At 34.2% G+C, this 15,846-nt stretch overlaps 1 protein-coding gene across 14 annotated transcripts in view; it reads left to right on the top strand.

Annotated features, from left to right (window-relative positions):
- Positions 1-1,801: 1,801 nt before the first annotated feature.
- The window catches only part of LOC143225513 (synaptotagmin-1-like), a 44,094-nt gene continuing 30,049 nt past the window's right edge, over positions 1,802-15,846 (top strand). For 10 of the 14 annotated variants that reach the window (XR_013013896.1, XR_013013898.1, XR_013013897.1 and 7 more), the window contains exon 1: positions 1,803-2,059. The gene's annotated coding sequence lies outside the window, so the exon portion shown is untranslated. Of the gene's footprint in view, positions 2,060-12,905; positions 13,065-15,846 lie in introns of those variants that run through there. The other 4 variants (XM_076455099.1, XM_076455095.1, XM_076455101.1 and 1 more) reach the window with 2 other exon arrangements.

Below are 15,846 nucleotides of genomic sequence, written 5' to 3'. Positions count from 1 at the left end.
GGACTTTTGTTTGTTTTTTTAATTTCGTGCAAAGCTACACGAGGGCTATCTGCGCTAGCTGTTCCAATTCAGCAGTGTAATAATATAGGGGATGCAGCTAGTCATCACCACCCACCGCCAACTCTTACGTTATTCTTTTACCAACGAAGAGTGAGATTGACCGTGACATTATAATGTCCACTCGGCTGAAAGGGCGAGCATGTTTAGTGTGATGGAGATTCGAACCCTCGACTTTCAGTTTATGAGTCGAATGCCTTAACCACCTGATCATACTGATCCTGCATGGACTTTTTCTCTGAGGGTGTATTCAAGGATAAAGTGTGCGATACGAAATCGCGGAATGTTGCCGAAATGAAAGGGTACATTGAAGATGCATTTACAGAACTTTATTGATAGAGGGATTTTGTCAGAACGTTTGGAGACAGGTTTCATTTTGAACACATGCGGGATTAACTTGGGGTTATTCTTCCCATAATTCCATGTCATGTGTAAAGTACGATTAAATACATTATCAATTATAAATTCTATATTTTAATTTAATTACTTTAAATATATTATCAAGTATCAACTGTATACCTACTTTTGGGCTACCATTTATATATGAGTGTGTGTGCGTGTGCGTTTCTCATTTAAATCTAAATCTCCATTTAGCATAATACTGAATTATTTACTGTAGTATTGTGTTTTTCTCTTATGATGCGCGTCCAGTGGCACAGTGGTATGTCTGCGGACCCACACTTCTAAAAATCTGGTTTCGATACATGTTGTGGGCAAAGCATAGCTAATCCATCGTGCACCTTTGTGCTGAACTCTAAACAAACAATCTCTAACGATACATCATTAAAACAATTTAGATGTGTGTGGTATATTAAACATGATGTTTTAGTTTAGATAAGGAAACGTTTGTTGGTTATCAACGTGTTCAAAAAGTTTCGCACTCACACGTTCCATTACACGTGTCACACATTTAGTATAAAGATAACAACCATTGGAGCGTAGTTATCTCATTCTTGTGCTAGTGCATGTTTGTGTTTTCTTATAGCAAAGCCACATCGAGCTATCTGCTGAGTCCACCTTGTGCTCATCACACACACGAGAAAACAACGACAATAGAAATTAAAAAGTGTCCTCAACGAAATGCTATTTGTGCAAAAGTTATAAATATTAATAGTTATTTTTCCTTTTGAAGTAATATTCGGTCTGTATGAGAACTGCAATTGAAGCTGATCTAATAAAAATATATACTTGTAAATTGCAAGGACTCCTTAGTCCGAACTTTTTCTCATCGAGGAGTACGAAAACTTTTCATCCATTTTTTCTTTCTCAGCAAACGTGAAGTGCATGTGTAGCTTTGTTTACAATAAACTTTACATAGTATTCTTATTAGCGTAAGGCAACGCGACAAACACTTATTAAAGCCAATACAAAAAAAAAAGAGAGTCAAATTCATTATAATGCTTTCACAAAGAGCTTTCAAAAGTTGTTGTTTTTTAAATCGATTTTGATGCAGATTAGAAATAAGTCATTTACTGAAAAGAGAAACAACACAGTAAAACTAGAAGTAGAAATAAATCGAGCTAATCATACAGAGTTTAATGAAGTGACTTGTTTCCAAGCTTATCACAGGAGAATATATATTGTTCCTCCACAATTTGGTTTGTTACAGGGTAAAAATCTGTATATACGATAAGACTAGAGTTTACCGGTGTACGGGAAAGATAAGTCGCGTGTTCTGTAACAGGATATTCATTTTCCTGTTATTAAATATAAATCCTTACACCATGCATGCACTATTTCCTGTTGGATAAGATCATTTTCTTTCCTGTATGTTTGCTTGCAAGGCACACTGCTTGGTCTGCATTAGTTTCTGAATCAATGTTATTTTATGTAGTCTTACGAAATGATAAGAGATAACTTGAGCCAGTAAGAACTGGCCAGTAATGATTAATAAAGTTGTGTGTACAGAAACAGAACTTGTAGAAATTCCTGAGGATAACTGTTATCGAATCTTTAGAAAAAAACAACAATTTTAGGGAACAGCAGCAACATGTTGGTTTTGGTAAGTAAACTGTGTTTTTATTACACTTTTAGATAAGTTTAACTTACAAGTAATGTTTCTTATAAGTTCAGTTATTCATGTTGAGATTACTAATTTGTGTCTAAATATAACCAAGACAACAAAGTTCTGTATGGTGTAAAAATTAAGAATTATATAATCATATCTGACTGCAAAATGTCCCGCACAAGTTCATGATGCGCAAAAGTGTTAGGACAAAATTATATTTTGTCATTCTTTTCATTTTGTGGAGCTAATTCTTCCATGCCATAGTGTTGAATGTATATTTCAAGGTTATAAGATAATATTATTTAGCAAGTAAGTCTTAGTGTTTTTTTTAAAGCATAAGCCTGCACAATGAGCTATAATCTTAGCCAAATATTTGTATATTTCGTAACAAATGAAATCATTATTATTAAGGTGGAATACAAATACACTTAGGGCTGTCAAGTTGAGAAATGAATGTTATATTAAACACCTACACATGTAATTTGTATAATAAGACAGGTTTCATGGACATCATGAACGATTTAATAGGACAGTAAACAATTTTATCAGACACCTATAGAAAGACGTGCAATTCAGGATTTCATCCTTCATAACAAAACCTAATACACATATATATTTAAAAGATATAAAATCAAATTAATATAAATAGTGTCTGTAAACCTTATATCAGTTCATATTAAACCTTCATTATTTGGTTGTTTCTCCATGTTTTTTAATAACCTCCGTCATGCGACGGACATGCTGTAGATAAGGTTATTGTTGTAATCCACCGTGATTTAGTCCCCACTTATCTCTGTAACTCAACTGCCGTAACTGTTTATGGTCGTGTTTAGCAAATTTTCTGGCTCATTTCTGTCCCACAGTTCTAAATGGAATTACAACCTGAAGACTCTGCTGACTGTGACATCTTGTAATGTCCTCCTGGTCGGGAAAAATCCTGTATAATACGTGTACTGTAGGTAGTGACAATGCCACCCTCAAACACAAAGTTATTTCAAAACCTTGCCCTAGCATATGGCAGAAATACCGTATTCATATGATGCCTGTATTAGGCGCCATTCACATTCCCCTGACGGCTATAAAGATAATTTTTCCACCATGGTGAATAACAGCCAAAATATATAATGCATCACCTACTGTGAGTTCCATGGGGGGAAAGGTAGTCTTCCCTCAAAAGCAGATGTTTTAACAAGCAGAAAACAGGACTAAAAAGATGATATATCCTAGCTGTAAGTTGGCATGCTGTCTTACTCAAGTAACATGGTCATAACGGTTAATTCTGGTTAATATTGGTTTGCATATAGCCCTTCTTACAAAATAACCTTGTTTGGTCAATTTCCTCTTCCCTAGATATCCTGGAATGAATGTGTTCATGTCATTCTTGTCGTAAGTTGTTGGAAAACTTCCTTCGATATTCACGTGTTAACCTGATCAAGACACGGTTATCTTAGGCAACAATATATTGGTGTTTATACCTAGAAATTCGTTCCTTGTAGTTCAATAACGTTTCAAGATTCTTGATACAGTACAGAGGGGGTACCATACTGTTCTTGCAATGTATGTTTGCTTCATGCCATTTCTGGACAGTCGAACAATTTAACGCCCAATAACTTTGGCCCTTGACGAGGCATGACTCTATACAAAATTAATGTTTCGAAAAAAGGTTATACCAAAGCACACCCTTTTTTTTACAAAACAGGTGTGAATGTGTGTTTCGACGAAGAAATGTTCAGAACAACTTATACAGACTAGAATAACAACTCGCACATGTTTGTCAAATCACACGCTACCCTTACTGTCACAACACTTACTCAATACGCATGTAAACAAAGATTTCTAGCGTTTAAGCCCGCAGACATATAGCTGTACTACACAATGTGAGAAGAAGCACACTCTTTTAGAATTTAGATTGAAGATCACAAAATGCATTCGTATTTTGGAGTAAACCTTCGAATACTTATTCGTCTCACATTCTATGATTAATGACACCCGATGTTTTAATTTCTGCACGTTTTTGCATGTTTGACTTTATTGCAACAAGTAGGAACAATAAAAAAATCAACGTATGGCTAAACAACCTATGTCAGAAGTATATTTTTTACTTCCTCCGCTACATCTAACACCTACGCGAAACTGACCAAGGAATTATTAAGTCGTTTGACTTAATATGACCATATGACGTTTATAATTTAGGGGAAGAAGCGGTTACCATAACAACCATGCCCACACATCTTCAAGCGTTTCTCTACTTTCGTGGTCTGAGATGTCAGGTTAAATACGTAAAATTACATTAAAGATTTCGTTTCAAGCTAGGGAGTATAGAGCTGATATTAAAACTTTTAGAATACGTTTAATAAGCAAAGGTTAATGTAGATTTCTTTGGGAAAACACGTATAAATAATAGTTGTTCTACAATTTAATATGGTGGACTGAGAACGACAGTGGGAAAAATATGTTTTATTAACGAATTGTTATTGCTTAAAAGACATACTCAAACACATATGAACTTTTGTCTTCACGCCAAGGGCTACCTAATGGGAATAGATCAACTGTAATTAAAGCCGTCACACGTCGATAAGAACATTCACGAGTTTTAAACCTTGAGCTTACGTAGTTGCAATCATATTTTGGGTCCTCACTAATATATACGTTTTCATTTTTATTCAAATTTAGTTGAATCTGATTAAGAAATCACATACACAACATTAGGTCTTCCTTACTTAGAAAGTTCAAAGTAATACTTTCAGTATTTTTAGTTCTCAATAACACGAAAGAGCTCAAGCTAGCGTTCAGTTGCTGTTTAAAGTTTGCTCTAATTTCACTTTTCAATTTTAGTATCTTTAATGCTACATCAAAATGTCCCCCGCTGAAACAGCAGTAAGTCTACGTATTTACAACGCTCAAATTAGGGGTTCGATTCCCTCGGTTTTCTCAGCAGATAGCCCAATGTGGCTTTGCTATAAGAAAACACAAACGCATACATCAAAATAATGCTGTTAAATATTATTTTATTTCTATAAAAGGAGGCGATTTGCTGGTAAATCGTTGAGTAATATAACTAGTCATAATAATGTAATTATACATGATGCAGTCTCTTCTTTTTCTCACACTCAAACGTTTTCCTTATTTACAAAGGTGTATAAGTTTCAGTGATTTATTGTTATTACTTTTATTTACTAGTTTTCTAACCGTTACCTTGTTGATATGACGGATTTACTATTGTGTATCTGTTTTAATATCGACCTTTAGTTAAATTTATATTTAGAAATGTACGTAACATAACAAATTGGGTTATCATATCCGAGATCTCAATCAGAGACAAAAATATTTGATCATATCTGGTTATCAATATTTTCTTGAATCACTCTTTATGAAACAATTAGAAAGATATAACAGAAGTGAATTGCACGAAATTGCAAAAGTTTTAGAACTAGATGTTAAGAAATCAAAGAGTAAAAATGAACTTAAAATGTATTATTGAAATATTAGTTAATGATGATTTGTTGTCTGAAGAAGAATTAGGGGAATACTTTAGTGTATTTACTAGCCAATCATAGTTGAGCGATAAAGATAAGTTTAAATCCAGTTAAAACTCAAGCAAGTTAAGCCAGAACAACCTCGTATCGAAGTTGAAAAAGAAAATAAACGTCTGTAGATCGAACAAGCTTGTATCAAACCCGATTAGACTGAAAGAAATGAAAATTTGACTCAATTCCAATAGACCAAGACGAAATGAAAACTTTGAGCTTGATCGATATATTAAAGTACCACCATTTAATGAAAATGAAGTTGATAAATATTTCCAACATTTGGAGAAGGTTGCCTAAACCATGGAATGGTCTACTGAACAATGATCATTATTATTACAAAGTGTTTTAATTGGTAAAGCACACAAAAGTTATACCGCTCTCTCTGTGGAGGCCCGGCATGGCCAAACGTGTTAAGGCGTGCGACTCGTAATCTGAGGGTCGCGGGTTCTCATCCTTATCACACCAAACATGCTCGCCCTTTCAGCCGTGGGAGCGTTATAATGTGACGGTCAATCCCACTATTCGTTGATAAAAGAGTAGCTCAAGAGTTGGCGGTGGGTGGTGATGACTAGCTGCCTTCCCTCTAGTCTTACACTGCTAAATTAGGGACGGCTAGCACAGATAGCCCTCGAGTAGCTTTGTGCGAAATTCAAAAACAAACAAACTCTCTGTGGAAGATTGCACCAATTATGATAAAGTTAAAACAGCTATTCTCAAAGCATATTACTTAGTACCGGCGACTTATCGCCAAAAGTTTCTTGGTTGTTGCAAGCAAAATAATCAAACTTATATAAATTTGCCTATGATAAGGAGGTTTATATTGTTCGATGATGTAATTTTGTGCATAATGCCAACAGTTTCGATAAACTAAAACAATTATGTCTAACTGAAGAGTTTAAACGTTGTACACGTGATGACCTCAAAACGTACAAAGAGAAGGTTTAAGCACTACAGGAAACAGCTGCTCGTTCCGATGATTACATTTTAACATATAATACCACTTTTCATAAAGAGAAATTCCTGTAATCTCAACAAAAACCTGTACCTGTTCAATCCAATAAAGTTAAGAATTATTCTAAAAATTCAGCTTTTTTACTTCTAAATTTTCGTACAGTCGGGATAAAGCTTCGTCAAAATCATCAAGATCTTTGTGCCATTTTTATAAAAAAACTCATTTGTATTTTACGTGATACTGAAGTGATTCAGTCATTGTTGTTAGAAGGTGTATTGCCTTTAGGTTCGAGTTATGCCACTGTTATTGCTCAGGGTATTGAGGGTAGTTTTGTTAATGTTCCTCTTCATAACATTTATGTAGCATCAGACCTAGTTTCAGGACCAGTTGTGGTTGGAGTAAGGACTACTCTACCAATTCATGATGTATCATTATTGTTTGTAAACGATTTGACTGGGGGAAAAGTTGTTGCCGAACCTGAAATGGTTAACGAGCTGATCATTGTTTCATCTAAGGACGATATTATTGTTGAAGAGAATCTGGACGTGTTTTCCTCGCGTGCTGTGACTCGACCTCAGGCTAAAAAATTAAACCAAATAGAGATGATAGACACTTATTCAGAGAACAATATATTTATCTCAACATTGTTTGGATCGGACGGGGATTTTGCAGATGATTGTCCTACTGGCGATCCTTCTGTGAGTGATAATGGTGGACGTGAGGGATTTGGTTCAGTTGGCGAAGTTCTGTTTGTAAGAAGTAAAGTAATCACTGAACAAGAAAATAATCCGCAGATCTTTGCACTCTAAAAATAGAAACAGGAGAAATATCCATATTGTTATAATATATTTTTTTAAATAATGTGCTTATGAGGAAATGGAAACCATCAGATGTACCAGCTTCAGAGAACAGAGCTGTAGTTTATCAAATCATCGTTCCAAAAGCATATAGTCATTAAATATTGAAAGTTTTCTGTAAGCTTACCACGGGAGATTATTTAAGTGTCAACAAGACATATGACTTATGAGACATTTCTTTCGGACAAAAAGTAGGTACGATGTTTCTCAGTTTTATAAAACTTGTTTTACCTGTCAGTTGATGAGAAAACCTAAGAAGTACAAAACACATTTAGATTCATTTATTAAGTTCAAATATCGCAGAAATACAGAGCACAATGAGACTCACTAACTGAGCTTATACTCTCATATAAGCCCAAACTACTAGAAGATCATAGTGAATAGCTTTCTATGATTTGGATAAATACAGAGTTCTTGTACTCGAATTACTATAGAATAAAGCGAAATCCACTGATTAAATTAGAATAAATACAAAACATAATTTGAGCATATAAAACTTTAGTTCAACCTTTCATCATAAAATATTATTTTATATATATTTTTCGTAATAATGTATTAAATATGTTACCTAAACACAATCATTAAGAAAGGTGACGACACGATGACGAGAAACCCACCTAAAGTAAAAATGTATTCTAAAGACGACTGGTATGAGTATTAAAACCTTATCTAAAATAAAGTACAGAACAATGTTTCGACCTTCTTACTTTGTCTTCAAGATGTTTTATTTTAATTAAGCTTTTAATACCCATACGAGACGTCTTTAGAATACAAAGGTGACGACAGTTTTTATCCTGTACTTGGTGGTGTTTCAAGTATTATTTTAGGTCTCTCTCAGTGATTTTATTTGTCTCTCACGTTTATTATGAATACTATTATATAAAGAAAAATTGCTACAGTGAATTTTATTGACTTGTATATACTCTCAGTAATAATTTGTTTTATAATTATCAAAAACAGATTATTCTGGATCATGCTTAGATAAACTTGAGCGGGAAGAACCCAAAGATAACATTAGCATTTTAATTTAATAGTAATTTTCATATGATGCTGAACACTGCAAAATTTCTCTTTGTTTTTGAATGCAGAAATATAAAATGACAATAAACATATTTCTCGATGTGTACTAACACAGGATATAGAACTTATTCAACAACTTTTACATGAACGTTACGTTAGGCACTAGAATCTTATTTCGATACCTTTGAACTAGTTAGAGACCTTACTTGAATGAAAGAGCCACATCTCTGAACATCGTATGTCATGCCGAATGGTCAGACTATTATATCAGCAACAGGTGGTACACTTCGTTTTTAAGCGAGACACTAACTAACGAAGTGGCTTGTTTGTCTAACCCATAATAGCTTGATGACTTTCGCCTATATACTTCCATCCCAGCATTTGTGAATGATCTATTATGAAACAAGAAATTTTCTGTAATATCATGGATTATATGCCACACTAAGTCCAGATTGTTATTGTAAACAACATGATGGTCTAGTTGACTTTAAAAAGGGAGTCCTAATACAGTAAATGCATATTTGTATTCCATAATTCCTCTCCTATATCTGAATAATATTTATAATTTTCACTTTGTTATGAGGTTTCAGTTTCTATATTTGAAGCTTCAGACGTATTGTAATGTAGATAATTCATTGTTTTATACAAAAATATTGAACACAATTAAACACCTATAACCTCTTGAATTACATTTTATTAATTAAATGAGTTGATACGATAGCACGCATCAATGAAACGTGCTAATAGGTTTTAAACATGAATTTGAAAGTAATGTTTACACTTCTTAAGGTTAAAATTTTATTGTAGTTATTTAGGCATAGTTAGATGTAAGATATTTATCTTTTCTTTTATAAATTGGGATCTAGTTCGTAACTAGATATATGATAACATTCTAAAATAGCGCGATTATTTAGACCAGTTAAAAGACCAGGCTATGTTTAATGAAGTAATATTAAAGTTTTATCGAATGCAAGCCTAGTGATAAAGTATACTCTTCAAAAAAAGAAACGCAAAAGGCAAAATATCAGACAAATTGTTAACAAGTTTATTCCGGGTAGTTCTGTATGACATGTGTGAAACTTTACACATCCATTCCTGAACATCCAAAGTCCTCAAAGGCAAAGTCCACGCTCACTAGTTGAAGTTTAACGTCACTCAACGTCAATAACGAGTATGCCCCCCGTGAGCATCAATAACTGCTTGGCATCTCCTGCCCATGGAAGCGATGAGATGACGAATCACATCCTGTGGAATGGCTGTCCACTCAGCCTGCAAAGCTGCTGCAAGCTGAGGTAGAGTCTGCGGTTGAGGTTGTCGCCGTCGCAGACGTTGGTCCAACTCGTCCCAAAGTTGTTCGATGGGGTTTAAATCTGGTGATCTGGAGGGCCAGGGAAGAACGTTGATGTTGTGGTGTCTCAAGAAGACAGTGGTGAGTCGGGCTGTGTGAGGACGGGCGTTGTCATGTTAAAAAACGTCGTTGACGTTCACCATGATGGGTTGCACATGGGGCTGAAGAATCTCGTCGACGTATCGTTGAGCCGTAAGATTCCCTCGGATGTGCAAAAGGTCTGTTCTGGCATTGTAGGCGATGGCAGCCCACATCATGACGCTGCCACCACCATATCTGTCAACATCCTGCACACAGTTTGCTGCAAAACGTTCACCTCGGCGACGGTCGGTAAACACGGGTCCTTCCATCCTGCCTACGAAGCATAAAACGTAATTCATCGCTGAACCAAACATGCCTCCATCGTCGATGAGGCCATACCCGATGTGCCTGAGTCCACTGCAACCGTGCTTGACGATGTTGCTGGGTGAGGATGACGCCTCTGACTGGACGTCGAGGTCGGATTCCTGCATCTCGTAGACGGTTATGTACGGTCTGATCGGAAATCCTACGCAGCCCTGGTATGGTTGAGGCAGTAGACGTCGCAGTGTTGGTCCTATCCCGAAGGTGACGTAACCGGATGTTGCTATCTTGTGCAGGCGTGGTCACACGAGGTCTGCCAGATCGTGGACGGTCACGAGTTGATCCATGTTGTTGGTGACGATTCCATAGCCTTGTGATGGTGCTTGGGTGGACATTCACAGCTCTGGTAACATCTGATCGAGATTCGCCTGCTTCCAAGAGACCAATGACGTTGTTGCGTTGTGCTTCAGTCAGTCTTGGCGTAACTGTATTGCGTGTCGGTGGCTTAACACTGAGCTATGGAAACCGAGAACCCGTCACTTTTATAGGGAATTTGCACATGTTGCACTTGCAGAACATGCAGATATCTCAAACAAATTTATTGGACACGAATGCGTTTTGGCAAAAAATCCGATGTTTTCTTCCGTTTTCAAAGTGCACAACTTTTATTGTCATTTTGTTCTGACAATTAGTACCTTAACACGTGTAACATCACATACTTTGAGCTTGTAACGTTATTACATATATTTCTCTTTAAAATAACAAAAATATCCCTTTTGCGTTTCTTGTTTTGAAGAATATCTTATTGTGAATGTAGAAGCTGGATAAAATTAACATTTGTTAAGGTTGTTCTACCGTTCTCAAAACTTTTTTATAAACTAATTCATGATTTGAATAAGCAAATAATATTTTATGTACAGAATTGAGGAAAAACAAGACAATTGTACGTTTCACAAATACATCATGGTCGTAATAAATGATGTATTTGTAAAACGTACAATTGTTTTGCCTCATTTCTGTAATTATGAGGTTTTGTTTGTTTGTTTGTTTGTTTGAGAATTTCGCACAAAGCTACTCGAGGGCTATCTGTGCTAGCCGTCCCTAATTTAGCAGTGTAAGACTAGAGGGAAGGCAGCTAGTCATCACCACCCACCGCCAACTCTTGGGCTACTCTTTACCAACGAATAGTGGGAGTAACCGTCACATTATACACCCCCACGGGTGGGAGGGCGATCATGTTTAGCGCGACGCGGGCGCGAACCCGCGACCCTCGGATTACGAGTCGTACGCCTTACGCGCTAGGCCATGCCGGGCCATTATGAGGTTTCATCATGTACCAGCGGTTTCAAGTATCAATATTTCATTTAACCGTGTAGAAAAATCACTTTAGCAATACGTGTCCTGCGTTTTTAATATGAACCAAGGTATTTAGACTTTTTTATTTTACGTTTTCGAGTCTTTTTTTTTCCCACATGCCACTTGCTGCATGTTCCTGATAGTTATATTAGTCAGGATACGTTAGTTCAGTGATATCTCGGATAGTGAATGTAAATAATCACCCGCATAATCTACTGAAAGTAACTAAGCCTTGTTGTTCTGAATCGTTCTTAATAGTACGGTAATCACAGCTTGTCTCACAAGGGAAAGTCCTGTGTGAATACAGGTATTTCGAAGGAAACAGATGATTCAGTGTGAGTACTTAATACTTGTAAACAAATATGTCACAAGTTCTTAACATATATCCAACGTGGTTTACACTGAAGGCCACTAATATTTAACAAAAATATCTTGTTAATGTCTTCTTATCTAGCGAGTCTTTACATCTATACTACAGTCATAAATTGATGTGTAGTGGATTTTTACATATTTACCTATTTACAATATAAAATTTATATTGTATATAAATGTAAATAGGTATATAAAACCTATTTACAGATGAATGAGTTTCGAGGGTTCATTAGTTATTGTTTAGTAAGACTGTAAGCTTTTCAACAAGAGTGTGTTATTTATAAACCATTTACTAGCCTTTGACTGAAAATAATAAGTGTATTAAGTCTATTCACTTCACTGTTTCGCTGGCTTTCGGCATTTAAAACCGTAGTATTAAATTATCGTTTAAAATTTTCATAGAATTACTTTAATTATGAAATATGGGCCAACACCTTTGTGTTTCAGGTTTAAAGATGCTGTATATATTTATTTCTTTTCGAGATGCAAATTTAGAAAAACGATTGTTCTCATGAATTGTGGGTAATGGTAAAATTTTATATACTGTCAGAATGGAGAAATGACCACTTTTTGGACACTAACAATGAGAATTTTTGTTTTTGTTTTATTGTGAAGTCTTGGTGCAAACACTGCTTTAACTTAAAGAGGAAAAGCTGTTTTTTTTTCGTTTATTAATGCATTTCACATAAAATCAATAAGTGATAATTTCATACTTATACCTATATTTTTCTGCGATTGTTGATCTCATATCATTAATTTCAACTGATACAAATTAAATAGTTTGTTTATGTGACGTTTATGCGTATCTGATACGTATGGAATAGTCACGCAAGACACACACACGTCTATATATAGTTGTATGTTGCTTCAGTTTAGTTTGCTAGGTTTTGTGTTTCACAATAGAAAACAAAAGTGCTGAGTTTTAATAACACACGTGAGAGATAATACTTAAACTAATACTACATTTAAAAACAAACAAATAAGTACATATAGTATATATGTATAGAGAGCTATCTACCCCTGTGTACCTAATGGTTAAACCTATTGATTAAACGAAAGGTCTACGGCTACGCCGCTCAGAGCTGTGGTTTAACACAGGTTGATAAATTACGAGCGAGTCCACGCCAGGTAAAGCAGCTTACTGTACTTTGTGAAAAGTTTTTGGTCCAGCGATCATATTGTACCAAACTGCAAAGTTTGTCTGAGATTCTTCTTCATGGACGTAAGTCTAACATTTGTATTTATCTATATTATATGTATGTAGTATCTGTTGATAAAGCAGCCATATGTTCTACGTGTTCAAATACACATGCACCAGAGAAGTCTCATAACTCGACAGAAGTCGGGAACGTATGCAGTGACGCCATTAGTGTTGGTTTCACGCAAAAAACAATTTTCACTTGGAAACTAAGTGACCGGAAGTTGAACTAATTGATGGTTGATGTAAAGATGTAAAATGGAGATTCTGGTTATGCAAAGAATATGCTATTTCTTTTAAGTACTGTGTTCGTATTTAACTTTGGTAAGGTGCAACGTGCGAACGTTAGCTTTAATGTTGACAGATAAAGTACTTTCTGAGCGAAAGTTTGTACTTATTTTACATGTGTTCGAAACCTACGACTTCTTTATGATATCAGTTAATAAATTTCATGATCAAACTTGTTTTAGCTAGCAAAAATATTCGACCTTCGCGAGGTTAACTGTTGTACGTTAAAATAATATGAAATAAGTAACACAATTTAATTAATTTTCAAATTTAACGTCTTTCACAAATAGAAGGACATAATAAGTGACTATGAGCCTAATGAGCAAAAAAAGATTTAATTCGTAAAAAAATGAAACAAAAAAGGGATTACACACTTGGCAAATTAAATTATAAATCAGATGAGTGGTATGTATCATGTTAAAATACAAGTATTTTATACGTTACTGTTTCTTTAATAATTTTCTTCATTATTTTGTATAAAATGTATATAGGTAAACCTGGCGGATTGTCTTCATTCTCATACGCCTAATCGTTTTTAAAAATTTACATCGAAGGTTAATAAAAAACTTTGTCACTATTTTCACTTAAGAAACTTTATTCAAAAGCATATCGATTTTCTACAAAGTAAACATTTAATGCATAAATTATTCAAGTGAAATCAATTTTTGCCAACTGATTTAAAGTATGAAACCAAACGATAATTCAATACCTGTGTGATTAAAAACCTTATTAAGAATATATTTTTTAAAACTTGAAATAAAACTAGTGCTCTGAGAGTTAACTAAAATTTATCGTTAAAGGAAATCTGAAATACGATTATATCTATATTTAAGTTATGTTAATACATATTATACTTAATTTACGAAACTCATTTAAAATGTTATGTTAAAGCTGAAAATAATAAGAATGTTTGTTTTAAAATTTTGAAAAATGATATAAAAATAAGTTTGGTATTCGAAAGTTTTAACCAGTGAAACAAGCTCTACTTTTTATACAATTAGTTCAGTGTAGGTTCACGTAATACGTGCTACATTTATGGTCTGAAACTTCGACTACTGTATCATTATGTTACTGCATTAAATTCTGCCTTAATAAGCACAAGCAGGATTTAAGATAGTTATAAAATTTACTATAACATGTATTGAACGATGGCACAGATGCGTTGCCGTGAAACCTAAATATATGAATGATTCATTTTTACCCCAAGCTTCTCTGATCACCAGTCTTGTTGATTAGCGAATTAATAAACGTGTATAATATTTTATCTTCACATAACTTTCAAGTATATTTGACATTAAGGTTTTGTTATCCTATTTCAAACTGCGTAACTGCTCCTGTTAATATGATCTAGTGATATAGTGTTGTGTTATACCTACTACTTATTAACTTAATGATAATTAGGGAATAAGTGATGGCAACAACATGTATCCATTATTATAATACCAGTAACTAGGGGATTAGAGTTATGCAAAAACTATATATAGGTCAGGTGAAGTTGCATTTGTAGAAATTATCGCAAAAAACAGGTGTGTGTACGTATGGCACAAAGACAAAATGGAATGTACAACTATATAGGAATCTAATTAATGAAAAGGTAGATGATTAAATATATATATATATATATGAAATACAGATTTATATAAATAGATTACTAAGTACGTCGAAAATATGTTTGTGAATAGATTAAACATAAGGAGTAAAATATACGCATGTGTGTGTCTATGATATGCGTTTTTTGTGCCAATAAATGACTTGACATATACATGTTTATTTCATATTTTTATTTTTTAAAACTATATTTTCCGATATTACAGCTTGAACGGTTAATTTAACATACTTATGTATAATTATTTTACAAATGTGTTTTATTGCTGTTCTGTGGTATGCAGTATAATAGCAAGCAGATGGAAAGAAAATTTACGATCACCAAAGCCTTAAAATAATCACTGTGATTAAAATATAATAATTTGTAGGATGGAGTTAGCATTTCAAGGATTATCAAATAAAACTAACAATTATTTACGAAAATTCAGCTTTAGTAAAAGTAAAATAAGCAAAACGAATTACCCACTAAACAAGTTGAAGTGAGAAAATCATAGTGTGTGCATTAGTGTGAAAAATAACTTCTAAAGCAGATATATCAGCTTATGATACAACAGATTCCCTGTTCATTTAAATATATGCAGGGAATGAAAGAACAATTAATTTTTTTTTAATCTTCAGCACATTGAAGTGGTCGCCGTTCGACATTTTTTGTTCGGCATATGTAGATTTTCAGAAAGTTTTTAGAGTAGGAAAAACAAAGAACAAACAATACTGAGGGGTAAAAGCTGCTTTTACCTAATTATGTTTACGTAAGTAATTATTAATATCTTCATTGTACGAACATATAATTAGTTGAGACTTTTAGTGAATATTATATAGATTTGTTTTACGAGAAGCTTTAACTTTGTCGTTAATCTTGCCGTCTGGATTTGACATAGAGAAGAGTGTGACGTAATCCTTTGACACCATGACG

The sequence above is a fragment of the Tachypleus tridentatus genome, chromosome 9 (genome assembly GCF_004210375.1).
Source record: "Tachypleus tridentatus isolate NWPU-2018 chromosome 9, ASM421037v1, whole genome shotgun sequence".
Taxonomy (NCBI): domain Eukaryota; kingdom Metazoa; phylum Arthropoda; class Merostomata; order Xiphosura; family Limulidae; genus Tachypleus; species Tachypleus tridentatus.
Note: the sequence above shows the minus strand (reverse complement) of the source record. Positions and strands in the feature narration are given on the sequence as shown.